This window comes from Puma concolor, chromosome E4 (genome assembly GCF_028749965.1).
Source record: "Puma concolor isolate L17-30 chromosome E4, mPumCon1.1.hap2, whole genome shotgun sequence".
NCBI classification, from domain to species: domain Eukaryota; kingdom Metazoa; phylum Chordata; class Mammalia; order Carnivora; family Felidae; genus Puma; species Puma concolor.
The window spans coordinates 55,186,335-55,214,040 of NC_141683.1; the positions used below are offsets into that span (position 1 = coordinate 55,186,335).

The window sequence follows — 27,706 nt, forward strand, 5'->3', positions numbered from 1 at the left end:
TGATGTAAGAGAAGAAGCAGGTGCTGCCATATGAATAGAAGAGAAAGGAGAGATCATACAAATTGTTGCAAACAAAAAGTTACAAACAGTCAATGCCCAGAGATGTTGTGGTTTTTGACACAATTTCAGTTCCTGTTCTAGGACTTATAGATCACCTTAACAAACACCCTTTCTCCATGAGCTAGTGTAAATGGGTCTCCTTCCCTTCAACCAAACAAGGTCCATCAACTCTAAGAGGTCTTTTTGAAATGTTTGAGAACACCTATTATTTTCTAGGCTGTATCATCTCAGGAGAGGAAATTAAGTGCTGTGGTTAGGAGATGCATTTAGATTTAGATAGGCCTCAATTTAAATCCTGACTGCCAATTGCACTTCACGTGAGCTTGAGCACTTTGCATAACTTCTCTGGAGGGAGGTGTTTTCATCTACAAAGTAAGGAAAATTATTCATGCTACACAGTATGGTTTCAGTTTCTGGCAAGAGAAAGTTCAATAGATGCCAATTATTTTTGTATTATTATCAGCTTACAACTAGCTATATTAGGTAGGTAGCCTTTTCTCTATCTTAAATTCATTTTTTTAAGCTTTAATGAGTTCCTTCTAGCAACCAAGTATATATTCAGCCCTTCATACTTATATATTTGCACTGTGTTTGGAATGATGAATATTAAAATAAACTTATATCTCTCTAGCTTGTGATTAGTTGTCTTTTCTAGATCTTTTCTAGAACCATAGTTACATGGAAGATATACTTTAAATACAGTATTTAAATTACATACATAATGGTGACTCAATTTTATATACAGAAAAGACCTTAGTTATTCATTCACTCATTCATTCCTTTATTCCACAAATTATATATATATATATTTTTTTATTTTAAAAAATATTTTTAAGTTTATTTTTGAGAGAGACAGATCATGAGCAGAGGAGGGAGAGGGAGAAGGAGAGAGAGAGAGAATCTGAAGCAGGCTGTCAGCACAGAGTCTGACACAGGCTCAAACCCATGAACCACGATATCATGACCTGAGCTGAAGTCAGATGCTTAACTGCCTGAGCCACCCAGGTGCCCCCACCTTTTTAAAGTGGGTTCCACGGGGCTTGAACTCACCAACCTGAGCTCAGATCAAGAGCTGGATGCTTAACTGACTGAACCACCCAGGAACCTCTCTCCTTTACTCCACAAATATTTATCACGGTTCTCCTAGGTACAAAGTGCCATTAGGTGCTATAGACAATGTGAAGACTTATAAGGTATGGTGATTTAAGAAGCTACAGCTAGTAAGACAGATGAATTCAAATCACAGAATTATAGAGCTAAAAGGTATCTTATATAAAGATACAGATCTTCCTCGACTTACGTCCCAATAAACCCATAAATTGAAAATAAAAGTTGAGAATGCATTTCATACATCTAGCCTACCAAACATCATAGCTTCACCTAGCCTACCTTAAACATGCTGAGAACAGTATTGAACTCAAGTCCAATATGTTCACTGCACAACAGGCTAATAAGTTGAGAGACAAGGTATTGGAGCAGAGAAAGGGACTTTATTTGAGAAATCCAGCTAACCGAGAAGGTGTCAGACTAATGTCCCAAAAAACCATTTTCCCATCTTAGTGCAGGCAGAAGATTTTAAAAGGGGGAGAAAACTGGGGGGACAAAAGAAACCAACTTTAGCTGCCACTTGGGCCTGAGCAATCAGTCAGGTGTCTTCAGTTAATGTAGGCCAGTTTCTTCCAAGTTCCTGGAGAAACTTTAAACAATTGATTGCTATGAGCTTTACAATGTGCTTAGGGGTTGATATGCAGGAATGTGCTGATTATAGCTAAGTCCTGCTACAAATCTCCCTCGTCAGCGGTTTCCTTCTGTCACATTACAGAAACTAAAAGAAAAGGACGTCATCTAGAGTCTAACTAGTTCCTACTCAACTGGGACGTCGGAGGGAGGTCATGGAAGTGAAACAACTGGACTTGTTTTAGAAAATTACTCTTACTAACCTTATTAAGTGAGGACATAAAAACTGGGCACTGTATCTCAGCAGTTTTCTCCAGTTTAGAGCATCCCTTCACTATGCAAATCATAATCAACTTGACAAACATAAACATGCCAACTCCTAGTATAAATATTATTAAGCCCCATTTTAGTAGTAAAATGAATAGCATCGGAAGTTTAAGGAAGTTTGTGGAATACATTTTCCACTGACTCACATGTCCATGGAGAAGCCTCAGGTTGTGTTTCTGATCTCTCAAGTGGGGCTCCTTTCACCTGGCTGTGATGTATCCAAGGTTGCACCACAGTTGACCTAAGACATGATTAAGTGGTCACGAAAATAGCATGTGGCTCTGTCTCTGTCCATATCTCAGCAAGTTGGTAATCAGGTTCCTGTTCCCTCCAGGTCTTGAGTAGCATGCAATCACCAGAGATGAGGGGTGCAGTGGTTCATTGGGTGGGTAACAATCTAGTGGAAACAAACCCATGCATACTGTTTAATATTTAAAATTTGAACCTATCTTATAACATTTAATTCATGACTGATTTCAGAGGACAGGGAGGTCAAAACTGTAGCCTAGAAAGGTATTCCATATACAATTTCAAAAGGGCTTAGTTTTAGCCTGCTTCATGGAGCTACCCTTATCCTGAGTAGTACAAAGGCAGTGTTTTATCCCAAGTTAAGCTAGTCTCTTGACAAATTTTGGCTATAGTATTTTTTTTCAAGGTGTGAATCATTTTTCTCAGGCTTTCCTGTACATTGAGGCTTCCAGAAGGAATGTAGTCTCTGTATTAGTAAATCTCCATTCTTTAGCTTGTTCTTCATCTCTCACAGTATACTGGGGATAACTGGAGAGATCTATATGAGGTATCAGAGGTGGTTTTATTTAGCATCTTCTTTCAATGTAACAGAAATGGGTTCTACATTGTTAGCCTTACCTGGTTTCCCATCTACCCCTACAGCTTTACTCACTTAAGTGTTCACAGATCTCAGGTGGGGATAGGTCAGCAGTCGAAGCCTCATCTCCCAGCAGAATCATCTGCAGTCTTAAAGCTTGGTAAGGAGGCATTTGGAGTCTCAAATGCTTTTTTTTCCTGGAGAAAAAGTGACTTGAGCATTCAATTTACAGAGCAAGTCTCGATCAACTAAGGTGATGGGATACTCAGGAAGGTACAAAAACTGTTGTAGTTTCTGATCTCCCAACTTACATTTCATAGGTTGCAGAAAGGCTTTCTGTTGTAGTTATCCAGTAATCTACATTATGGAGACTTTTCTACTGGAAATTTTTGCTATTTCAGTATTGATAACTGAGAGATGGCTCCAGTGTCTGCTAAAAGTCCATTAATTGATTTTCTAATGTCAATTTTCTCCAGGGCCCCTATGTGGAAATTACTATTGGCTTAGCTAGATCAGTGGGAGTCCCTGGGCCCTTCATTCTTTATCAGAGCCTGCATCTTGTTGGATCATTTGAGACTTCCTTTCCTTCCCCTCCTTAACCTTTTTATTTTTTCTTAACTTAGGGACGCTTTTCTTCCAATGTCCTTCTTTCTTACAGGCTGCAAATTGGTTTTCAACTAAAGGACCTCCCTTATTTTTCTTAGGAGCCCTGAATTTGTGAGAGCCACATAGGACTTCCACAAAGATGGTGTCTGTCTCTTTGCATCTTTTTTTTTTTTTTTTGGTGTCTGTTCTCTGTCATCGTACACTTTGAATGCTATATCCACCAGCTGTGATAGATTCATCTCTAATGCTTCATCCAACTTTTGCAGTTTTCTTTTAGTGTCAGGAGCACTCTGTGTGATAAAGGTCATTTAACCATCTGAACATTTTTGGGTGCCTCAGGATCAGCATCTGTATACTTGCGGTGTGTTTGGTAAATGTGCTCCAAGAACACAAAGTGATCATTAGATTTTTGTTGCAATTCCTGTATTTTATTCAGACTTCTTTTGTTTAGAAACCCCCTGAGACCAACCAAAATGCACTTCTGGTAGTAATCAAGTGCAGGCATGCCCCTGTCATTGGGATCCCAATTTGGTTCCACTAAGGAAACCACAACATCCACCTTGGGAGTGTCTTTGGCTCCTCTGTAATGGAGACTGATGCCTCTACACAAGCCTTCTCTATCACTAACCATTTCCATCAACCATGAGAAGCATATTTAAGAGTTTGAATACCTTCCCAAGAGAGTCAGTGAGTTGCAAATATTGATGTAAATAGCTTAATCATTTCAAGGGGATCATCCTGGCAGGAGGAATTGTTGTTCTTCCAATGCAACAGAGCTGAAGTAGAAAAGGGCCAGCCCAGGTGTCCATGGTGGTTTAAACCTCCAGTAGGAAACTGCTCTGCTCTGGCTGGAATTGCTTTCTGGCCAAATTGATTCCCTCCCTGAGTCTTATAAGGGGAGACTACTCCAGGCCCTGGTGCTTCCCTGGAATGCTATTGAGGAGGAGCTGAAGCCCTAGAAGGTTCCAGAGAATCAAGCATTTGAGCCCAAGGAGATGGAAAATGGGCCACAGGGGCAGGAATGGAAGGGCAGGTGAAGGATTTAGAGTTTGTAACATCATCCTGTCTTCTTCCTCCCTTAAATTGCTCCCATCTTCTTGTATTACCCAGAGCACAGCCTTCTTTTCTGGTCTCTGTACCATCAGCCTAGACCTCTCCCTTTTAATCTCCTCCTGATAGAGGAGCACGAAAGCTTGCACATAGGGGAATTTCATCATCTTTGCCAGCTCTCTGGCAATACAACTCCAACTACAAAGCAGTATGGTAATTCAAAGAGCTGTTTAAAGTCCATCATTCACAGATTCCAATGTATATTGTGGCCATGCTGTGTCACAATAAAAAAAAATCACTTTCATGGACATAGATGAATAACTAAAATCGGACTATTTCTTCAAAATGCACCTGAACAGGCTGTCAGGTAGAATAAACATTAAATTCCCCATGACTATCAAATACAATCACAAAAGAGCTGCTCTCCCAACAAACAAAAACCAAATTGGGCACAGAGCCCAACAATTATTTTTACTAGCCAGGTACACACTTGGCTGTACACACTGGAGCTGCAACTCACCCGGTACTGGAGTCCCTGAACTCATCCAGAGGTTGACTCCTTGCTCCTACAGGAAGCTGGGGCTACCTGCGCTGGCCTCAGAAACAAAGGGAGGGTCCCCCCTTGAAAGCAGTTCTGGCACTTGTTACAGACCATCCCCAAAGTCTTTCCCGCACTGGGCTAGCTAACCATGAGCAGCACCTCTCCTGGTTGGCTCACCAACATTGTTATCAAACTCCAGTCTCATCTGCTCACCCTGTGACAGGCCAGTAAGTTGAGAGACAAGGTGTTGGGGCAGGGAGAGCAACTTCATTTGAGAAAGTCACCTAACTGAGAAGATGGCAAATTAATGTCCGTTAAAAACCACCTTCCCTGCTCATGTAGGCAGGAGTTTTTAAAGAGGGGAGAAGCGGGGGGGGGGGGGGGGGGGGGAAGAAACAAGCTACAGCTGTCACTCGGCTTGACCAATCAGTCAGGTGTCTTTAGTTAACATAAATCAGGTTCAAACTCCCTGAGAAACTTTAAACAGAATTGATAAGCTTATCATGTGCTTAGGTTGACGTGTAGGAATTGATTAGTTCAGTCCTGCTAGCAGAACACTAGCATTAGCCTACCGTTGGACAAAGTGATCACAAGGCCTATTTTATAATAAAGTGTTGAGTATCTCGTGTAATTTATTGAATACTATACTGAAAGTGAGAAACCATGGTTGTAGGGTACAGAATGGCTATTGAGGGTGTTGGTTGTTTACCCTCCTGATTGCCTGGCTGACTGGGAACTGCAGGTCACTGCCCCTGCCTACCATCACGAGGGATGATCGTCCTACATATCACTAGCCCAGGATCAAAGAAGATCAAAATTTGAAGTACAGTTTCTGCTGAATGTGTATCGCTTTTGGCACATTGTAAAGTCGACAAATCGTAAGTCAAACCATCCTGAGTCAGGGACCGTCTGTAAGTCATCCCACATTTCTAACTTACAAATGGGAAAACGGAGACACAGAGAAGGTAAGAAGTAATGCCAGAATTGGAATCTGGACGGTCCAAATCCTAGCCCAGTTCTTTTCCCACTATCTTACCCCATACAATAAAGACTGTCTTGGAAAAAGTTGAGCCTCTCATCCTTTACTGCCTGTCTTCCTTTACATGGAATGGGAATAATTGGTATGTTTCATAAAAGGCTTTACTGATGTAATCCTAAAGTATAGGCAGGTGGCACCATCATTGATTGCTTTTCTGGAGTCATTTTTAATGCATCCTCCCTCCTATTTTTTTTCACTTCTGCTTTTATAATAAATATAGAAATTTATAGAGAAAATGAGAGTTAAGGAAAATTTTGCATAAACTCTTGTTCAGAGTTTCTCTGAGGCTTTAAAAAAAAAAACTGGGACCCCTGGGTGGCTCACTCAGTTAAGTGTCCGATTTCGGCTCAGGTCATGATCTCATAGTTCATGAGATCTGTGCTGACAGCTCAGAGCCTGGAGCCTGCTTCTGATTCTGTGTCTCCCTCTCTATCTACCCCTCTCCTGCTCATGCTCTGTCTCTTTCTGTCTCTTAAAAATAAATAAAGGTTAAATTTTTTTAATATAAATTTTTTTTAAAACCCTAAGTTTTATTAGGGAATACAGTTTAGTCCACTGACTCCTTTTAGTTATATTATGTTTGTCTTTCACTCTCCTTCTTCAGCTTTGTACTCCTCCAGTGACAGTCATTTAGCCTTTACTGATATCCAGTTCTCTTAACATCTACCCACTATCTCATATAATGCTCCTTCCAATGTTTGAAGAGTGTTAACATGAACCACTAAGTCTTCTCTCCCCAGGCAAAATATCACAGTTGTTATAGAATGGTACAGATGAAAGACCAGAGGTCTAAGAGCCATCGACCTGGCTCTGCCACTTACTACCTTGGTCAAGGCACTTAATGCCTTTCAACTTCAGTACTGCCATCTATAAAAGTGGATATAATAACATTTATCTCATAGGATCATTATAGGGATCAAAATCAATATCAGAGAATGTGTTAAAGACCTGCAAGCTATGAATTGGTATGTAAATGTGTTCGTGGCTGTCCTGCCCCTGCTCGCAGTCCAGTTGTTAAACTGGAATAAAGAATGGAGCTTATCTGTGAAGGTTATAGGGAGATAATTTGCTCTCTCAACAGGGACACTATCTTTAGTAGGTCTTAAGTGGCTTTAGATGTTGCTAGTAGCTGTACTGGCTCATCTTAAACCTGTGATCAACTAAAACACCTAGATCTTTTTCGCAGGTTGCCTCTACTTTGTTCACATGCAATTATGGTATTGCATATGAACCTAGTTGCAGGAATTAATCTTTGCGCCAGTTAAATTTCACACTGTTGGTCCTGGCGCAATGCTTCAGTATGCTGAGGATATTTAGAATATTGAGTGAATCTTCTGGATGAGTTCTACTATCCAGCTTTGCGGCATCCACAAACACATCAATTTTCTTTTCAATATCCTTTGATTCTAGCCTGCATTAGGAATAGGTTTGTCCTCTACTTTTCCATTGCAGAGTTAGAAGGATCTGTACCTATAGATGTAGGAGGTCCTGAAATACTTTTGAGATGCGATCCTCCAAGGTATCTAACTCCGTAATCCTTTGAAACATCTAAGAAAAGCCCCATTATTGGCATTTTGATGTGTGTGTGAGTTGGGCAGGGGTGGGGGTGTTGGTAGCATGGAGAAGAGCTATTAGGTGGCTTATTTTCCTTGCAAATGCTTGTGAGAGGTCTTTCCTTTTTGATGAAAGATTGACAATACCCTAGTGGAAGATGATGATCTGAGAACTTTCCATTTTGGTTACAGCAATGATGAAAGACAACAGCCTGACTCATCTCACTTCAGATTCTGAGGACCTTTCCATTTATTGCATATGAGCACTTCCCCTTTGCATGGGAATGAAGAAGAATGTCCTCATTTGCCAGAATTTATATTCTAAGTTGTCTTTCCATGTTCCAAGGATATGTGATGTAACAATTCTTAACATCATCCTAACATCATCTCAAAGATGAAGGTAAGTGAATTGGGTCCAACATGAAAGTGTCCCACTACAGACAGACCACATGATTAAAAGAAAAAGCTTTTCAGGAATGTTACAGATTAGGTAGCCAGGGAGAGGGCAATGGGTAGGATTGGCTTTGGTACTTGGGCTTTAAAAATATACACACAGATTTTTTTCTCAGTCTTCTTGCTCACCTGAGTATTTCATTTTAACACTTCCCATATATCCCACTTCCTTAATTTTCTAAATTCACATAACTGATAAAGCATATTAGTTTCAGGCGAACAATAATGAGTCAATATTTGTATATATTGCAAAATGATCGCAAGAGGTGTAGTTAACATCTGTCACTATACATAGTTACAATGCTCTTCTTCTTTGTTATAAGAAATTTTATGATCTACTCTGTTAGCAACTTCCAAATATGCAATACAATATTAACTATAGTCACCATGTTGTATATTACCCCTTCCATAATCTTCAATGACTTAATGACATCTTTAATTTATACCTTTATCCTCAAACTTTTCCCTGTGTCTTCAAACATGTATAAGTTTTTCTGTCTTGATAAACTTTCTTTGACCCTGCTACTAACTTAGCAGTAGGGGAACTGAATTTTTCAAACCATAGTCTACATACTCTTTGTTTCTACTTCCTTGTTTCTACACACATGGAGCTTGTGTTCCTCCTCTATCACCCAACTGAAAATGTTAATATCATTCATGACGTCTCAAGGGGCCTCTTCTCAGTTCTCTTATTCCTTGACTTCTTTGAAGGATGCCATTGACTGAATTCCTAAAACTCTTCTTGGTCCTTGACCTCCAAAATATCTTATTATCCTAGTATTTTATGCTGTCCTAGTTTTTGATTTGTCATTGCCCTTAAAATAAATGATACGGCTCTATCTGGCTTTGGTCCTTTTTCTAACTCTCTAGCCTAGCTTCATCTTGTTCCTTTTCCATTTTGCATTTTGTCATCATGCTAGAATTCTTTTGGTTCCGTAAAAAGTGTTATTTGTCTTCACTCAACTCTGGTCCTTGGGACATGATGTTCCCTCCTCTAGGAATATTCATCCCTACTTGCATTTCATCTAACTCCTTATTCATCTCTTATATCTCAGCTGAAATGTAAGTTCCTTAAAATGTAAGTTCTGCAACCTTTAAGGTAGAGGTCTCTGCTCTCTGATCTCAGAGACCCATATCACAACATTTATCTTATTTTATTGTATCTTTAACTGTCAGTAGCTTTCATTAAGCTATCAGTTTTGTAAATATTTGGTTTATTGCTATATCCTCTCATAGTTTGAAACATGTAATTAGTCTCTAGTGATTGTTGAAAGAATGGATGGATAAATGAATGAGTGGCAATCCATTCTCTGTCATCTCTACTGATTCCTCTTCTTTTTTTCCGTCCTCTCATATATAAAAATTGGGATAATTACATCTCTTATAACTATTTCACAGTAGTGTGAGGATTAAATGGGGTAATATATATTAAATGCCTTATTTATAAATTATAAAATGATATGGAAAGATGCCACTTGCTATTATTATCGTTTCCTCATTAACAAGACTTTGTCTTCTGTGGTGAAGAATGACTTCAGAAATATTTGTATTAGGACAGATGTTGTTTAAGGGTACAAACTTGCAACGAGTGGCAAATAGGCCCCAGAGGTCTAATGCATGGTTTGGTGAATACAGATAACAAATATTGTATTATAATCACCAAACTTGATAAAAGACTAGACCTTAATTATTCCACCCACTTAAAGGAAAGCATAATTAATTATGTAACAAGATAGAGATGTTAATTATCAGGACACTGGCAATCATACTACAATGTGTAAATATATAAAATTAACATTGTACATCTTAAATTTACACAATATTATTTTTCAAATATATTTCAATTAAAGAAAGAAATACTTGTATTGGAATTCTTGGGGACTTCTGAGATCTGACATATTTGTGTTATTCTGATTAACCAAAGAATCAAAAGGGTTTAGATGAGAGTTGTAAAATTACTGACACCTTGCAGAGTGTCAGGATAATTTAAGGTTAGCATTTTGCAATCTTAGATCACAGAAAAATTTCAACAAAATAATTCCTACCTAAAGGTATTCTACCCTGAAAGTTAATCCATATTAAACAATGTCCTTCCTCATATAGTAGGATACTCTTTCTGAATTTTGTTTTTGATGCAAAAAAATTGTCCAACTTCTTTGTTCATTGGCTTATCATGGAAACACAGAGAGATAGGTTTGAGAAATTACCAAACCAGGAAGAGTTTTTATTTCTTCACCTTGACCTACTGTTTGGGGGAGAATTCTTGCAGTGCTTTTAGATATCCTCTGACAGTAGAGTAGGAATAAATATTATTTTTCAGAGATTATGTTGAGGAAAATCCAAATCCAAGAAGGAAGTAATCCAAGAAGGAAGCTCTCGAGAGTGCAGTCTCAGAATTAGAAATAAGATAATCTTTTGACACCCACTTGAAGAAGTTAATTACTAAGCTGTTCTCATCAGATTACAACTGATGTTGATCATAACACACTCCAAAGTACTATCCAATTCCAAGTATTTGTACCGGATTTTGATCTGATCAGGTAACATTTAAGAAACAGATCAGCCTGCTTTTGATTCTGTGTCTCCCTCTCTCTCTGCCCCTCCCCTGCTCATGCTCTGTCTCTCTCTCTGTCAAAAATAAATAAACATTAAAAAAATTAAAAAAAAAAAAAAAGAAACAGATCATTTGTCTGAGGGCCTGGAAATTTCTTTCTTGTACAGTGGTCTGGTTTGTACTAGTGTTTTACTGAAAAGGAAGAAGCAAGGAAAGAGGAAACAGAAACTGCTGTCATGGAATGTCTTGGCTCATCATTGTTCATTTGAACTCTGGCAAGTTGGCTGCTCTGGCCTACGCTCAATGCTTCCTGCTCCAGCTCCATAGTGCAGCAGGGCGTTCCCTGTTCTTTCACATCTGGCCATGTGGGAGGGAGCAGCCCTCCCATAAAGTGAGTATGAGTCTGTTATAGCGTGGAGGCCCCAAATTCAGAGCACAGACAGGATGTGTCCAGAACTCCAGGTGGCTGACATACTGTCTGGGGCTAGACAAGAAGAATAACTAATAATAATTCACATCTATTGAACATTTAGTGTACCAGGTGTAGCATACCACTTTATGTGGATCATCTCACCTAATCCTCATAACAAATCCATGCCAGGTAAGGGAACTGAAATGTATAGAAGATAAAAAACTTGTTCAAGTTCACATAAGAAATAAGCAGCAAAGCCAGGCTACAAGCTCAGGCAGTTTGAGTTTGAGAATGAACACCTGACCATTCTTCCCTGTTAGGTCATTCATCAATCCAGATCATAAACCTCAGTTAAGGCATGAAATTCTTTTAAGATACCATGTTGGTGGGAGGAGAGTAACTATTATGACACATAATGGTAACTGAAATAAAAACCACAACTAAAGGCATTATTGAATCAAGGATTTATTCAGTGCCACATAACGAACCTTGGAGAGAAACTGAGGAAGCCGCAGAAGAATGGGAACTGAGTATTGGCCTGAAGGAGCTGTAACCCGAGGGCAAGACCGGCAATATCAAGGAGGGGAGGTTTCCTTTGGAAATCTGCCACTGATGGAACATGTCTGTAATTACCAGGAAATGGAGTTTCTACATGATTTCTGACATCAAGGCTTCCCCCTAGGGGGTTAACACCAGAGTTTTTGAGGAAGAATATCTGTTTTCTGTTTGCTTTTATTTCTGAAGTCCTGGGGTAAGTTTGTGGCCCTTTGAGTCTCACTGACACAGTCATTCCATAACATAGGAGGTACAATCCAGCGAGGGAAATAAAACCAGATGAGAAAACCCTTTACAGTTGCCCCTGTGTTTAATTTGTTTAGTCACTTTTTCTTTTGCTGTGTTAGAAAAAATGATAACTTTTACTATCCTTTTTCTCTTAGTAACTCTGGAAGTCATTATGTTTGAAAATTTTTTGCAGAAGACAGGGATGCTAAACAGACCTGCAGGAGGAGAGGTTCCACACAGAACAATTCATCAACCGTTAGTTTCCCAGTGCTTAGGACAATTTTAACACAATACAAGGTCCATGTGAGGGTCTCAAGAGGAGCATTATTTTTTTTTTTTAATTTTTTTTTCAACGTTTATTTATTTTTGGGACAGAGAGAGACAGAGCATGAATGGGGGAGGGGCAGAGAGAGAGGGAGACACAGAATCGGAAACAGGCTCCAGGCTCTGAGCCATCAGCCCAGAGCCTGACATGGGGCTCGAACTCACGGACCGCGAGATCGTGACCTGGCTGAAGTCGGACGCTTAACCGACTGCGCCACCCAGGCGCCCCAAGAGGAGCATTATTTAAGCACAGTCCCTGATCCTCAAGGACTCTGCAGTTTTATTAGAGACAGAAAGTACTTCTATAAAACACTAGAAGACCCAGATAATTAAATGCAAAGTGGGTATTATCACTGACAGGTGTTTACAGAAAGGAGCAATGAGTGAGAGTTGGGTAGCCAGGAGGAAGTAGACATGAGGGTGTATGAGTGCACTGTGTGTGTGTGTGGTAGGGGTGGAGCTAATGGGTATTAAAAAGCATGGGACTCAGGGCTCTGCTGTGGTATGATAGTCAAAGGGGACATCTGTGGTCTCCAGCTTTCGGAATATTCTCTTGCCAGTGTGACTGTAGTATTCTACTTCTATGCCCTTTTCTTGGCAGAATTGCAAATTGACCAAACTATGATGCCACTGGATGGTGTGTCCTTTTAAACACTGGGACAAGTTTGAACAAGATAAATTATTTTCAGTTACCTCCTGAGTTGGTGATAAAAAGTACTAAGGTCCCACGAAAAGTAAGGTAATGACCCTGTTGGAGAAAGCCATGCAAGATCCATGGGGGTATTTTTCTCAGTATCTTCACAGGCAGACCTAGAAAAGGGCACCAATTTGCCAGCTTTATCCTGGCTACATTTCAGGGACCTTGAAGAAATTTCTTCAAAGACAGCACTGCTGTTTCTTGACCACTTATTTGTGACACATATTTTCTTAGCAAGCCCATGTAGTGTCTTGTTCTTTTCCTCCTCTAGTTTTCCATCTGGTTTCAAAATGCTCATTGTTGTCTCTTCTCTATAGAAAAGTTTTTGGAGAGAGAAAAAAGACTTCAACCTGATATGTGCAGGAAAACTTCTGGAAAAATTGCTGATTTCTATATTTTGAGGGCAAGAATGGTTTTCTAGGAATAATAACAGGTCTCCTCCACGAATGTGGCAAAAATTGTTGAAGTCAACTAACTATAGGTCAAATGAAGACGTAATGCAGTCTTTTGTATCCTTTTATGTCCCTCATTGGCACCTTTCCCATAACCTGGGCCCTTCCCTCCATCACATAAGACACATAAAGCTTTCATTGTGTGGCATCACCATATTCTACTTTCCCAATAAATACCTGAAATCAGATATCCTAACCTCCACTCTCCTCCTCTGTAGCAAAATTACCCTGTGTGATCATAAGATCTTGTTTATAGCTAGCTGCCACTTTGAAAAAGACCTGATGATTTAATGGGGACATCTAGTATTTTTCAATTTAAAGGAAGCATTAACCTAAACTTAAAGAGTTTAAAAGGCACTGTGTTAGATGGAGTAAACATTCATTCATTTATGATCTGCTTTGTTCTAGAAAGAATTCCAGGACGATGGCTAGATCCTCTTTTAGGGTCTTTCTTCCTTTTCCATTACTGAACATTTTCTAAGCATTAGCCACTCTGCTAAGCATTGGGGTGCACAGGTGAATGTGGCACGTGTGGCACAGTGTCCTATCCTTAGAGGACTCACAGTCCAGCCAAAGAAATGTACATATAAACCCTACTTCTAGATTGTATCAGGACCCAGAATCAGGTAAGAACTTGTATTCTGGCATGGTGAAGGGAAAAAGGCCCGTGTTCCTGAGGGAATGTTCCTCAGGGAATAATGAGAAAGAGAATTCTCTCCTTTGCATTCTTTCACTTGGCAAGTGTTGCAAGAACTAAAATCATGCCAAAAGTTCTGGTTTTACAATCAGGAAGCAGAAAAGCAAGTGGTAAAAACTCTAGAAAGCAGTTGGGGCCCTCTTGGAGTCCCAGGCCAGTGTGACAGAGGCCATGGCCTTAACAGGGTGTTTAAGAGTCAGCTTTGTTCCTGGTTAACACCATGCTGGGTTTCTTGGTATGAACAGCTCTTCTTGATGACTGATGGTGGTGCTGATGTGGGGTAGGAGTGAGAGAAAGGAGAATGGGAAAATGAGAGCCTTCTGTGCCAGTCCCTCAAAGTAGCCCTAACAAGAAGGAAAACATAGCATCTAGCTCACCCTGACTTTATGCAACTCCCTGAACAACACTGTTTTCTCAGTTTCCTCTTTCAAAGGAAGTCCTAGGATTCATAAACAGTCTCCAAAGCATAAAGAAAGATGGCTAAAATCCAAGGAGGGCAATTAAATTTCCTAAAACTTTCTGCTCCATCATTTGGTCTCTCCCTGTCCCTCACTTCCCTGTCACAGTCCCACACACTCTCTTTGCACAGTTTGGCTTTTGTGTTTTTAGTTCCCACTGTTTAGAACACCCTTCTCTGCCTTCCTTCTCTAACCTGCTAGTCCTTCGAGGCTCAGCTGAATTCCTCTTCCTCAGGTCGTTTCCATCACACAACTAAAGCAAACCTGGAATTCCCTTCCTTCAGGACACCTATCTGGGAGGTATGCATTATGATTTAGATACTTTATAGCATTTTAATTGCTTTGGATGTGCTCACTTTGTCTTTCAAACTGCACAGAAAGGGACTAAGTCACAGAATTCCTTTACGTACACAATGGAAAGTACACAGCCCTTGGCCCATAAGTGGGCCTATAGAGAGATGCTTGCTTGATTGACTCTGTGGCAGTCTGTACTGTAGCCGGCTAGAATGGGTAAAGGAGTAAAGACTCAGGACCAAAGGAAGCTGCAAACACAAATAAGATGATGGCCGTGATAGGTAGAAGACTCAGAGAGCAACTGGGTAGCTACAAGTGTGTATGTATCACAGGAAGGATAAATAAGCATGGATGATCTTCAAGGTTCTCAAAGACATGCTAGATGCCAAACATGCTGTCAGCATTTGCCAGTTCAGTCTTTGGATGGCCCATTCCACCCTTTGCCTTTATTAGCTCTGGCTGGTATCTATAATATTTTGCACAAAAGCATGAGGCCAGAGTACTTCATTTTCACATAGACCTTGGTGAGACACAAATCAATGGAACATGTTTTCTATGTTTCTACAGTCTGTACCGCACTTGTGTACTTACTGGAATGCTCTGGACCTACCTGAGACAGGAAATGAGCTTAGAGTTGTTAGTGCATCATAAAATTATTTCTGGAGCTTTTTTTCTAGCCTCAAGAATCAAAAAAATGCAGACAGCTACCCAAGTAGGAGTTCACATCTGGAAAAGAGCTGCTGCTATGATTCGCCTTGGATAATATATCAAAGTTGCGGATGTCTGCATGTGAAAAGACATTTTATTCTTTGACAAGAAATAAAACCATAATTGGATAAGGTGGGGGAAGACATTCTATAAATCCTCCTTCATTTCCTGAGCACCCCACAGGGAATACTCACCAGTGCCTGACTAGGCTGAGGATTTCTCAACAATCTGTAGCTTAGTGTAGGGCTTTCTATCACAGTACACACTAGTGGTTTCACTGAGTTGAGTGAGATAAAAATAATAGGGTCCCAGGAGAGGGACCTGTGAGTCCTTCCTCCCCACAATTCCCCTTACCTAGTTGATTACCTCTTAAATCTTCCTCAAAATAGATTCTTTCTTTTCATACCTATTGCCACCACCTTAGTTTAGGCTTTTCTGGTCTCTTATCTAGATTGTCATACTAGCTTCATAGCAGGGTCCCTGACAATCCCTCCTTTATTCCCACCCATTCTCTAAACTGTTGCCAGCATAGGTTTCTAAAATACAAATCCATTCAGTGCACCAAAATTTTCAAAGATCCCTTCACTGCTCCTATAGTAAAGTCCAAAGTCCTTAATACAGTTTAATATTCAGAACTTTTTTTGGTCATAAGTTACTGAAATTCAATTTAAAGTGGCCTAAATAGAACCTATGTAATGAGAATGTCCAGGAATCGATCAAAAGCTTCAAGCACATGGTTCAAGTGATATTACCAGGGCTCCATTCTTGCCTCTCCCTTCCCTCTTTCTGTCCCTGGATTCTGCTTTCCTCTGTGTGTTTGATTCATTTGGCAAACAACTTGTAGGCAGCCAGAGAAGGAAGCTAGTTACAATATAACTTCAGGCTTGCATGTTCTATATGGTTCAAGATTCCAAAGGAAGAAAGATAAGACCCTCTATCCCAATTTCCAAACATCTAATCTTAGGAAACGTTCTTATTGGCCTAGCCTGGGTCATGTGCCTTGAACTAATCATTGTAGCCAAGGAAGATTGACTGGGTGGCTTGTCATTGTCTCCAGAAGGTTGCCATGAAAGCCCAAGACCACAAGGAAATGTGGTTCCCCAAAGAGTATCAGGGTGCTGCTATCACTTGAAAGGCGAAGAGATGGTGATCCAGCAAAAATAACTTATGCATGTCATGGGAGGTGTAGTTATCTCTCCATGATCTTGATTACTGTCAGTCTCTCCTGACTCTACTCCTTTCCATCCCTGGACTACTTATAGTCTCTTGAATGTACTAGTCCATTTCAGGCCTTCATGCCTTTGCAAATACTATTTTCTCTGCCTAGAATGCGTGGAGGGCTAAGTTTTATTTCTCTTTACAACTCCAGCTAAAATATCTTCTTCTTTGAGAGGGCTTTGCTGACCTCTGTCTCACAAATTGATTACTTCCTCCTTAATACCACTATTATACATAGTACTTACCAACATTATTATGTTTTTGTTTTTCTTTCTTCACTCATGTCTAGACCAATAGCCTGGGAAAGTACTACTAGATCTCTAAAGCACAGAATAGATGCAGAGTAGGTATTCAATAAATTGTTGCATTAATAAATGATGAGTGAATGAATACATGAATGACTGTGTTTTTTAGTGGTAGAAATGTATGAAGCTTATAATTTCTCCGCGGTGTCAGAAACACTCTTCAACTCACCCGTCTATTCCTTCAACCTACCTCTTAACATATGCACACACAGATAAGGGAAAAAGAGAGCTACCTCCTTAGGATCACACAGGGGTTGTCCTTACTGTTGGTAGCATTATGCCCCTTCCACAACCAGAAAGATAACACGTTGATCTTTGAAATGCTTTTTTCTTTTTGGATGAATGGAGAAGTATGAAGAAAGCAGAAGGCCAAAGGGTGTCTGGAGGGAGAAGGGGAAGCCAGATGGAGGGGAAAAGATGGAGAATAATAGGATCCCAAATGACAAGCTTATTGGACATCTCATTTTTGTTCATGGCTGGCCAAGTCTGTATCACTGATGAGAAAATGGTATACAAAGCTACTAGTGTCTGTATTACATGGCTCTGCTTTGTGTGACATACAAACAAATTTGGTTTTGATTATTACAACTAAACTTCTGTCTCAACTAAAGTTCTTGAAAAAGGCATTAGTCACACAAGAAAACTTGGATTTGCCAAATATAACTTGTATGACCTTATGTCATTAGTCACTAAACTTACCACATCTGTTAATCTCTGCAAAATACCATTAATCTTTCTTTGGCTTTCACCTTCCAAGGGTTATATGAAATTTCAAATGGGACATGTCTAAAAGTATTTTGTAATGTGTTAAGTGCAATACGTACCACAGTGAGTCACTAATATTAGAGAATGGTTACAACTCCTCCACAGAATGATGTTGAAGAAAATGCAAACTGCCACTTTTTAAAGTTTAAGTTTCGGGGCGCCTGGGTGGCGCAGTCGGTTAAGCATCCGACTTCAGCCAGGTCACGATCTCGCGGTCCGTGAGTTCGAGCCCCGCGTCGGGCTCTGGGCTGATGGCTCAGAGCCTGGAGCCTGTTTCCGATTCTGTGTCTCCCTCTCTCTCTGCCCCTCCCCCTTTCATGCTCTGTCTCTCTCTGTTCCAAAAATAAATAAATGTTGAAAAAAAAAATTAAAAAAAAAATAAATAAAGTTTAAGTTTCTGCTTTGTATTAATTTTCAACAACTGGTTGCTAAAGGTGCAATAATAAGGCTGTAAGTAAATTTATTAGATTTCTCTGTTAAGCTTGTGAATTGGATAAATGAGGATTTTTCTTAATTTGGCTTGATGACATACAAATTTGTTTTACCTGAAAGAAGAAGGAGAAAAAAAAGAAGGGATGGAAGAAAGAGGAAGAAAAAAAACCCCAAAACAGGATAGCTGAATATGGTAAGATGGATGCACTTGTTAGAAGAGAAAAAGGGTTTTGATGATCTAAAATCACAATAAGCAGTGCTGTGACCTGGTCCAGCAGCAGGGGCGGGGGGGGGGGGGGGGGGGTGGGGGGGGGGGAGACAAGGGGGCAGTGTCACATTTCAAGTCTTTCCTGACTTGCTGTGACTGTGGGAAAACATTTCTTAGCCTTCTGTTTGGAAGTGTCTGAGAGGACTGTTGGGGGTGGGGAGAAAAAAAAATCATCATGTGCCACAAGATCAGATTCAACTGACAAATACACACTTTTTTTTTTTTAAGATATAGGTGTACTGAATTGTGGCTCACAAAATATTTGTTGAATGAGTACATCAATGAGTCTGGGAGTCAGATGAGGAATGAGAAGGAAATTGTCACATACTTGACCTTTAATGTGTTATTAAGTTTAACTTTTCTCTCTTTCCCACCTATGATGTGGAGCAAAGACAATTCCATAACAGAATTAATGACAATGGAGGATTGCTAAATAAACACACGATAAAAGTAACATTATCTTTCACTTATAGGCTTGATATTTTTCTAAGTTCTTTTACATACACCTTCTCATTGAAATTCACTGAAACAAAAGGCTATGGGAATTTGATAGGCACGGTATTTAAACATGCATATTTGGTTGTTGTTCCCTCTTGTCAAGGACTGATCTCCTCTATCCCATTTTTTGTCTCTCTTGTGCTCAGGGAACATTGAGCCATTTCAAGGAATGATGCCAGGTTCCATCCACTGGTCTAGCCACTTGAGACAAGTGTGGGCAACTGGCAATCAGATCCTTTGGGGATTAAGAAACATACCCTGATGTATTGCCTCAGCAGGGCTGGTAATGACCTAAAGAAACTCTTTCTTCAGCCTCACCCTTGCCTTCACAACTTCCGTTGTGGTGTAAATGGTGTTACCTGGAGGGTAGAAGTCAGAGAAGAAAGGGGTGGAGGCAAACTTAAGTAGAGAAAGTATCTGGAGATCACATGGCAGTTCTGAGCTATAGTTAGGCACTCCCAAATTCACCTTAACTTTACTGTCAATCAGCATGCAGCCCGTATCTAGCTTTAGATTGCCACATGGGAGAGACAGCCTCAATTCACAAATGCTAAAAAGAAATGATTTTGCTTCATTTTATCATGTATAGGAGGCAGATTTAGGTGGCCACAGGGATTTAACATGCTTTACCATGACCTTTTGAAGCTAGAATCTAAATGTTGAGCTTTATCTTCAGAACTGCTGAAATCCTAACTACCTTTGGGATTTCTCTCTGCAACCTCTGTATCACAAAGAGGAATCTGGAAATTCTTGCAAACTGGATCGTGAATATTATCAGAAGAAGAAACCTGGAAGATCAGCATCTCTAGAAGTAGAGAACAGCATGTTCTGCTTTCTTACGGATTTCTCAGCTTTGACAGGGCAGAGATCATGTTGTGCTCTTTGTGTTATTAATGCCTGAGTCTGTAGGTGCTAATTTAGCAAATACTCAATGATGATGAGAATTCCTGATGTAGCAGTGAACTGACAGCAGACAGGAAACAAAAACAAAACAAAACTTCTAAAACATCCTAAATCTCTATTTGGGACTTGTGAATGCCATGGTAAAATCCATGTGAGCTAGCTAGTTCTTGGCATTTCCTGTGAGAAACGATGGGAGAAAGAGAATGGCACCCAACAAGTGAAATGTCTCTGACTTTTGCCTTCACCCAGACAATTGTTCAATAATTGGTCATATTTTGATTTTTTGTTTTAAGTGACTGGAGGGCCACTCAGAACTCATTACTCAGCCTTTCTGGTTCTCGGCCTTTTGGCTAAGATCATGTATCATTAATCCCAGCTTCCCACTAACTGCTGAGCTGGAGCAGTCTTCTCTGGTGTCAAAAAGGCTAGTAAGGTGTAGTGGTAGAGTTCCACAGATAATGTTAAACTGTGTTAGTACCTTCTGCTGGTCAGAGCAATAGTAATAGGTATGTAACTTTGTAACACAAGCCTAATTATGAAATCCTGAGCACATACCACAAAACTTTTTGCCCCTTAGGTTGAAAAGGAGAATATGAAACAAATCTATCACTCAACAATATTTACTGAGTGTCAAGTAGTATGGCAGGTGCTCAGGCTACAGAGCTAAATAAGAGGGTAGTCCCTGACTTCATGGAGACAGACATACAAAGAAATAACTGCAATATGATAGGCAATGCTGTGACAGAGGTATACACAGGGTGGATTAAAGTCAGATGTAGGGTTTCTAGGAAGGCTTTATAGAAGAGAAAATGTTTGAACTAATTTTGGAAAGATGGTTAGGGATTTCCCTAGTGGCTGGGAAGTGGGGTATCCAGGGGTCGGATGACAATATTCCAGGCTGATGGAAGGTTGAAGATACCTCCATTTTTCTTTTTCATGCACATGCTCTCCTATATAAAACCTCTTTTCCAAGATATTTTTATGGTTGGCAGAGGACATATTAATTTTGAAACATCTTTTCCAAGAGAATACCTATCATTAGAGAGAAGTCAAAGGCTGTTATTTGATCACCACATAGCTACAATTACGATCCCAAAGTTCCAAGCTTCCTTCCCAGTCCACTGGCAGTGGGGGGGGGGGGGGGGGGGGGGGGGGCAGTAGTTGGAGTTTTCCTTTTTAATATAATTCAGGGGCTCTGTGTGAGGCTGACATGGATCTTTAGTTGATTAGACTGTTCAGCAGAGGGACAACCTGACTCGAAACTCAATCATCATAGTCAATTAAGTATCCTTTGTTCTTCATGAGACCCTGCTACTATGTCTTCCTGGTCTCAATGAAAGACTGGCCAATTCAGAAAGCCTAACTCCAAACACTTCCACATTTCCATCCAAAAATTTTCATTCAACCATCTTTGTTTCTTTTAAAACACAAACTACACCAGGCAAAGTTAGACAAGGAAGACTTCATTCAAGGCTATTAAAATAGTGGGGGAGATGACAGAACTCAGTCTGAACTCAAATCCAGTGAAACAAAGGGCAGGAGGATTTTTATGCACTAGATGGGCTCAAGGACATTAGGCGAAAGTCGTATTACTTGTATGTTATGACAGGAGGTAATTCTGCAATTTGGACAAGTCACCTACTATTAGGCTCCTACTCTCCCACAGATACTCTTCCACAGACATATGGTGATATCTCCCTTGATGATTATATTTCAAAGGGATTGCTCCCAGGTTCTTGAGAAAGATATTCTTGGTTATAAAACTATCAAGAGGCATTCAAAAAGATTTACCTCTCAAAGGGTCATAGAAAGAATTTACAATTACAAGTTTTTTAAAGTAAAATCTCTAAGAAAGAGATCAGAGCCTCGAGTTAGGAGGAAGCCTGTCTAAAGTTCAGTCAAGCTGAAGGAAACATTAAAGCCATATCTGCCTCAGTGATGGCATTTTGCCAGGTACAACTTAACACTCCTTTTTCTTACATGCTCACCTCTCGGTGCTTGGGGTAATTAAGCTCATGGACAAAAAAGAAACAAAAATAATTACCTCACAAGAGATGGTTTTAGAATCCCTCTCTACTGCTTTTGCTCATTTAGAACTGAAACTACGTTTGAAAAATAGAAGCAAATTCCTCCTTGGAATTACGGTTTATGCAAAGCAATGGCTAAAAAGACCAAGCATCTTCCTACCAAGATAGAAGACACCAACAAGAACCAGTGCTGAATTTGAACAAGGCAAATATTTTCTAGCTGGAAATGTAATAGTCTGTGTATTTCCTGAAAGCACAGACTGTCTATATTAGAAAATAACCCTGATTTTCTATTTAATTTCTAACTTACTTATGCTCTCCCAGATAACAGGAAAGGAGCACCACTGTCCAAATTATTTTATGAACTTAGGGTAGTCTTGATTCCAAAAGCAAATACGGATGATTCAACACTTACTTATAATTGAAAAAATAACAACAACAACCACCAAAACTTAGAAAACTAGGAATAGCCAGGAAATCCCTTAGCTTGGTAAAACTTACATAAAACAAAACAAAACAAAACAAAACAAAAAACCTAGAACAAATATTGTGGTTAATGAAGAAAACTTAGATTCCTTCCTTTAAAGACAGGGAATAATACAAGGATACACTGGTACTATTTCACACAATACTAGATATGCTGATGAATGTTACCTGGAAAGAAAAAGAAATAAATTCAAGGATTGGAAGAAAAGAGATAAATTTTATGTGATATAATTATTTACCTAAAAAAACAACAGAGGTACATATTAATTCTTTGAACTATTAAGAGTTCAATGTGTTTGCTGGATTCAATGTTACTTTGCAATAAGAACACATTCCTTTACCAGTAGTACTCAAACAGAAAATGCAATACATACATATATCAGTTATACGTAACTGATATATATATCATACATACATATATCAATTATGTACATACATATATCATATATGTACATACATATATGTACATACATATATCAATTGATACATACATGTATCAATCAATACATACATATATCAGTTATATATAACAACAAGAAAGTTATCAGAATGAATGCAAATGCATTTTGGTCTGGTATTAAGGTAATTAAAACTTGTATTTTTATTTTCTTTATCTGTTCTACTTTAAAAGCACAATTTGGTAATAAACATTTTAATTATTACATTTTTTAAAAACCAAAAAAAAAATTAGGTTACCCAAGAAAAGACAAGATTTTTAGAAGACCACCTTAACAATTAGAGAGGGGTTATATTACCTTGTACATGAAGACTTAAAAGAAAAAGTCAGAAAAAGATTATAGAGAGAAGACATACCTGATCAGTCATGAAGAATACCAAAGATTCAGTAATAAAAACAGTTTCAAGATCATAAAGCCCAGAGAGATGGATATATATATATATATATATATATATATATATATATATATATGCAAAGATAGTTCTGCAAACCAGTGGGGAAAGAGCAAATGGTTTTGTGAATAGTGTTAAGAAAACAGGCTTGCAGGGGCGCCTGGGTGGCGCAGTCGGTTAAGCGTCCAACTTCAGCCAGGTCACGATCTCGCGGTCCGTGAGTTCGAGCCCCGCGTCGGGCTCTGGGCTGATGGCTCAGAGCCTGGAGCCTGTTTCCGATTCTGTGTCTCCCTCTCTCTCTGCCCCTCCCCCGTTCATGCTCTGTCTCTCTCTGTCCCAAAAATAAATAAACGTTGAAAAAAAAATTAAAAAAAAAAAAAAAGAAAAAAGAAAACAGGCTTGCAATATGTGGGACAGTAAAACTGGGTCCTTTTTTTAAATAGTAAATGCAATGGCAGATTGCAGACGGATTCAGAACCAAATGTTAAAACCAAATCTTATAAAGTTTATATCAGAAAATGTAAAGGGATACTCTTGTAATGTCAAGGTGGGAGAAAGTATTCTGAAATAATGCTTCTCCCTAAAATAATACCACAAACTGTTACTAAAATAATTAATGAATTTGATTATATCATAATCAAGTCTTTCTGTTCAATGAAGGGCATCATGAGTAAAATTTACAGACAGGTTACAGCATCAGGAGATGTTTCAATGTCTAAAACCACAAAAGGCTAATGTTTAATATAAGCAACACAAGAAAATCAACAAGATAGGAATCCCCAGTCAAAAGATGAGCTAAGCACATGACTGGCCAATTTACAAAGAGGAAATCCAAAGGGCTAACAAGTATATGAAAACTGCTCAAATACTCTAGTAATCAGAGAAATGCAAATCAGTCAACAATAATACATCATTTTATGTTTGTTTAACCGGCAAAAAAAAAAAAAAAAAAAAAACAGAGAGAGAGAAAGCTGGACATTGCCAAAGTGTTGATAGAGATATGGGGATATCTTTCTTAGAGAGTTAAGACTGGTACAGAGAACTCTTCAGCAATACTTAGTTCAAATAAATATCCCCATACTTTATGGCCCAGCAATTTTATACTTCTGAATAATCTATACATTCTTACACAGTTCTTTAAGGGAAAATATTTTAAGGAAACTCATCACAGCCTTGTTTTTGGTGATAAAAATTAGAGGAAATCCTGGTGTCCAATCCTGGGGAAAAGATAGGTTGAAAATGAAGACTTTCCACCACGAAGAACTATACAGGGAAAGAAATAACAGACTACATATGTCCACAGCTCCATGTATGAATGCTAAAAAATTTATGGCTGACTTTTTAAAAAGAAAGAAAAAACATAAACGGGAATGAAATCTATAAATGATTCCATTTTCACAAATTTAAAATTCATGCACATAAAATGAATATTTTGTAAGAACAAATACATATAAAAGGATACATGTTAAACACAGAATACTTGATATGGTGTGCAGGGCCAGAGAGAAGGAGTGGAAAAGGAATAAAAAGGAATGAAAAAATGAAAGAAGCAAGAGACTAGTATGATCTATAACAATAGTGTGCATTCAGAGGAGTATGATTACTACCTATGTATCTATATCTATCCATCTACCCATCCACCCACTTATCTTTCTCTCCTCTCTCCTGTCTCTCTCTCTCTCTCTCTCTCTCTCTCTCTCTCTCTCTCTCATCAAAATAGAGACATGGGAAATTTCCACCGCCAGGAAGGAGCACAGAATAGAATCACAGAATGTTCTTGTTGGAAGGGGATGTTCAAGATTGAACTTTATATATTTTGTCCTTCTAGGAAACTTTTCGTCAAACTCTAGTTCCTAAACTGAGAGTATATGTCAATTCTAAAAGAAGAGAAAAACAAAAGAGAATAAAGGAATACAAACAGATTTAACCACTATTGCATATTATTGCAATAAGAGAATCTCATTGAGAATAAGAGAATAAGAGAATCTTATTGCAAATTATTGCATAAGAGAATCTCAGTTATGAAAATAAAATATAAAACCAAGTGCAAAACTAAGTTATAAATTTGCCACATCCACAAAACAACACAATTTCCAGGCAAATCTGTTAGTTCAGTCTAAGTACAATCACACTTTTTGGTGATCATTGCTAAGACTAAACATAGCCAGACAGACTAAACATAGCAAGGCAGACTGAATTTCAATTGAGTTAATGGAAGATCTTGTTATCAGGTAGAAAGATCCTCAAAATGCTGTGGTATGTTCCTGATTCCCAGTTTGGAGAAGGTTTGAAAATTTCTAGCAGAATGTAATCTTATGCTTTGTTTCATGTAAATTGCATCTGTTTTCCCATTTTGGGTAGCCAAGCAAAGAAAAGTGACTTTTCAGTAATTTGAAATTCTAGACAAAGGAAATAAAGTGTTCAGCTAATGGATTTTAAAAGAAAATAGCAGCTGCTTCTGACATGAGTAGACATCCATTATCAAGCAGACGGATTGGTTTCTTTGGGAAAATGTTATATAAACAGGAAAAACAAACACCCTTCCCACATAATTAAAAAAAATTTCCTTTGGGGCGCCTGGGTGGCGCAGTCGGTTAAGCGTCCGACTTCAGCCAGGTCACGATCTCGCGGTCAGTGAGTTCGAGCCCCGTGTCAGGCTCTGGGCTGATGGCTCGGAGCCTGGAGCCTGTTTCCGATTCTGTGTCTCCCTCTCTCTCTGCCCCTCCCCCGTTCATGCTCTGTCTCTCTCTGTCCCAAAAATAAATAAACGTTGAAAAAAGAAAATTAAAAAAAAAAATTTCCTTTGGTATTTGTTTAATATCTTGATTAAAAATATAGGTCATATGAAATAAAATGCCCAAATGGAAGAAGCAGAGTGCAAAAGCATCTCAGAGATCAGATGAGAGATGAGAGCTGTATACCAAAAGGGGGCTAGGATCAGAGATCATCACAAGTGACCTCCCCCTGTTAAGTGAAGCAGTGAGTGCGCAGGAGAATCTTCCTCAGGGAAAATGTCATTTCAGGAAATAATACTCAACAAACTAGCATTTCCTTTCAGAATCAAGGCAATGGCTTCTGAGCAAACTGAAGTTTATTCAGTCTTTGATTCATATTGAACAAGTGTACTGTTGGCCCCAAGAAGCTCAATGCTAACATTTTTAGTATATATTTGTATTAGTATTCCCCAAAGAAATATGACTAATAAAATATGTATGTGTGTGTGTATCTCTATATCTCTATAACTCTATATCCATTTATCTGAGAAATGTATTTTATGAAACTGGTTCATGCAATTACAGAGGCTATCAAGTTTGATTTTAGAAGCTAGCCAGGTAGGACAGTAGGCTGGAGACCCAGAGAAGAGTTGATGTTGCAGCCCAAGTCAAAAGACAGTCTGGAGGCAGAATTCCTTCTTTCTTGGGAGAGGTCAGACTTTTTCTCTCAAGGACTTCAACTGATTTGATGAGGCCCATTCACATTATGGAGGATAATCTGCTTTCCTCAAAGTCTATTGATTTAAATATTAATCTCATCTAAAACATAGGTTCACTAGGACACCTTGACTAGTGTCTAACCAAATACTTAGGCACTGTGACAAACCCATGTTGACACATAAAGTTAACCATCTCTGTGTTTATCCTCAAAGTTTTTTTTTTTTAAGTTCATTTTATTTTGAGAGAGACAGAGAGCAAAGTGGGAGAGGGGCAGAGAAAGAGGAGAGGGAGAATCCCAAGCAGGTTCCACACAGTCAGTGCAAAGAGCCCGACGTGGGGCTCAAACCCATGAACCCATGAGATCATGACCTGAGCTGAAATCAACAATCCAATTCTTAGTGGACTGAGCCACCCAGACATCCCTATCCTTAGAGTTTAATAAAGATGGTTTTGTTTATTCTATACAACAGAAAAAATAACCCTTAATAACCTCAGTTATTAAAATTCCAAAGACAAAATCCCACATAATTTCCTTCAATCATTTCCTGACAAGGTGAGACTCTACTATTTTACGGAGTTTTCTTAACACCCCAAGCTTCCTTTCTATTTATTCCTCCTTCTTCACCACTTTCTTCTTTTCAAAGATCCCTGATGAAATACAGGTGTAAGCATTAAAAAAGAAATGTAATCATCTTTAAGAAAGAAGAGAGATTGTAAGTAGAAAGGAAACCATATTCCACTGGACAGTATCAGCCATCCTGCTTGTTGGTAATTACTGCTGGAGTAGAAAGGGACAATAAAGTCATACTCCAGGCTTCTACACAATGTCTTCTTCTCAAACAGGCCATGAACTCAGTACTACTGACTCACAGCTGAGAAATGACTGGAGAAGTGAGAGCTCCAGTTCAGCTCCATTGCATGGTGACTTACAGTTGTTTTCTCCTCAGTGACTTTGGAAGGAGTTGACTAATCCAAACTAAATGCAGTGAGCCATTACCAAATACCAGAAA

The 27,706-nt window shown here is 39.0% G+C and overlaps 1 long non-coding RNA gene across 2 annotated transcripts in view; it reads right to left on the reverse strand.

Moving 5' to 3' along the window:
- The window catches only part of LOC147572690 (uncharacterized), a 471,113-nt gene that overhangs the window by 172,768 nt on the left and 270,639 nt on the right, over positions 1–27,706 (reverse strand). For both annotated transcript variants that reach the window (XR_015245842.1, XR_015245843.1), the window contains exon 4: positions 2,211–2,461. This is a non-coding gene — a long non-coding RNA (uncharacterized LOC147572690). The remainder of the gene's footprint in view (positions 1–2,210; positions 2,462–27,706) is intronic.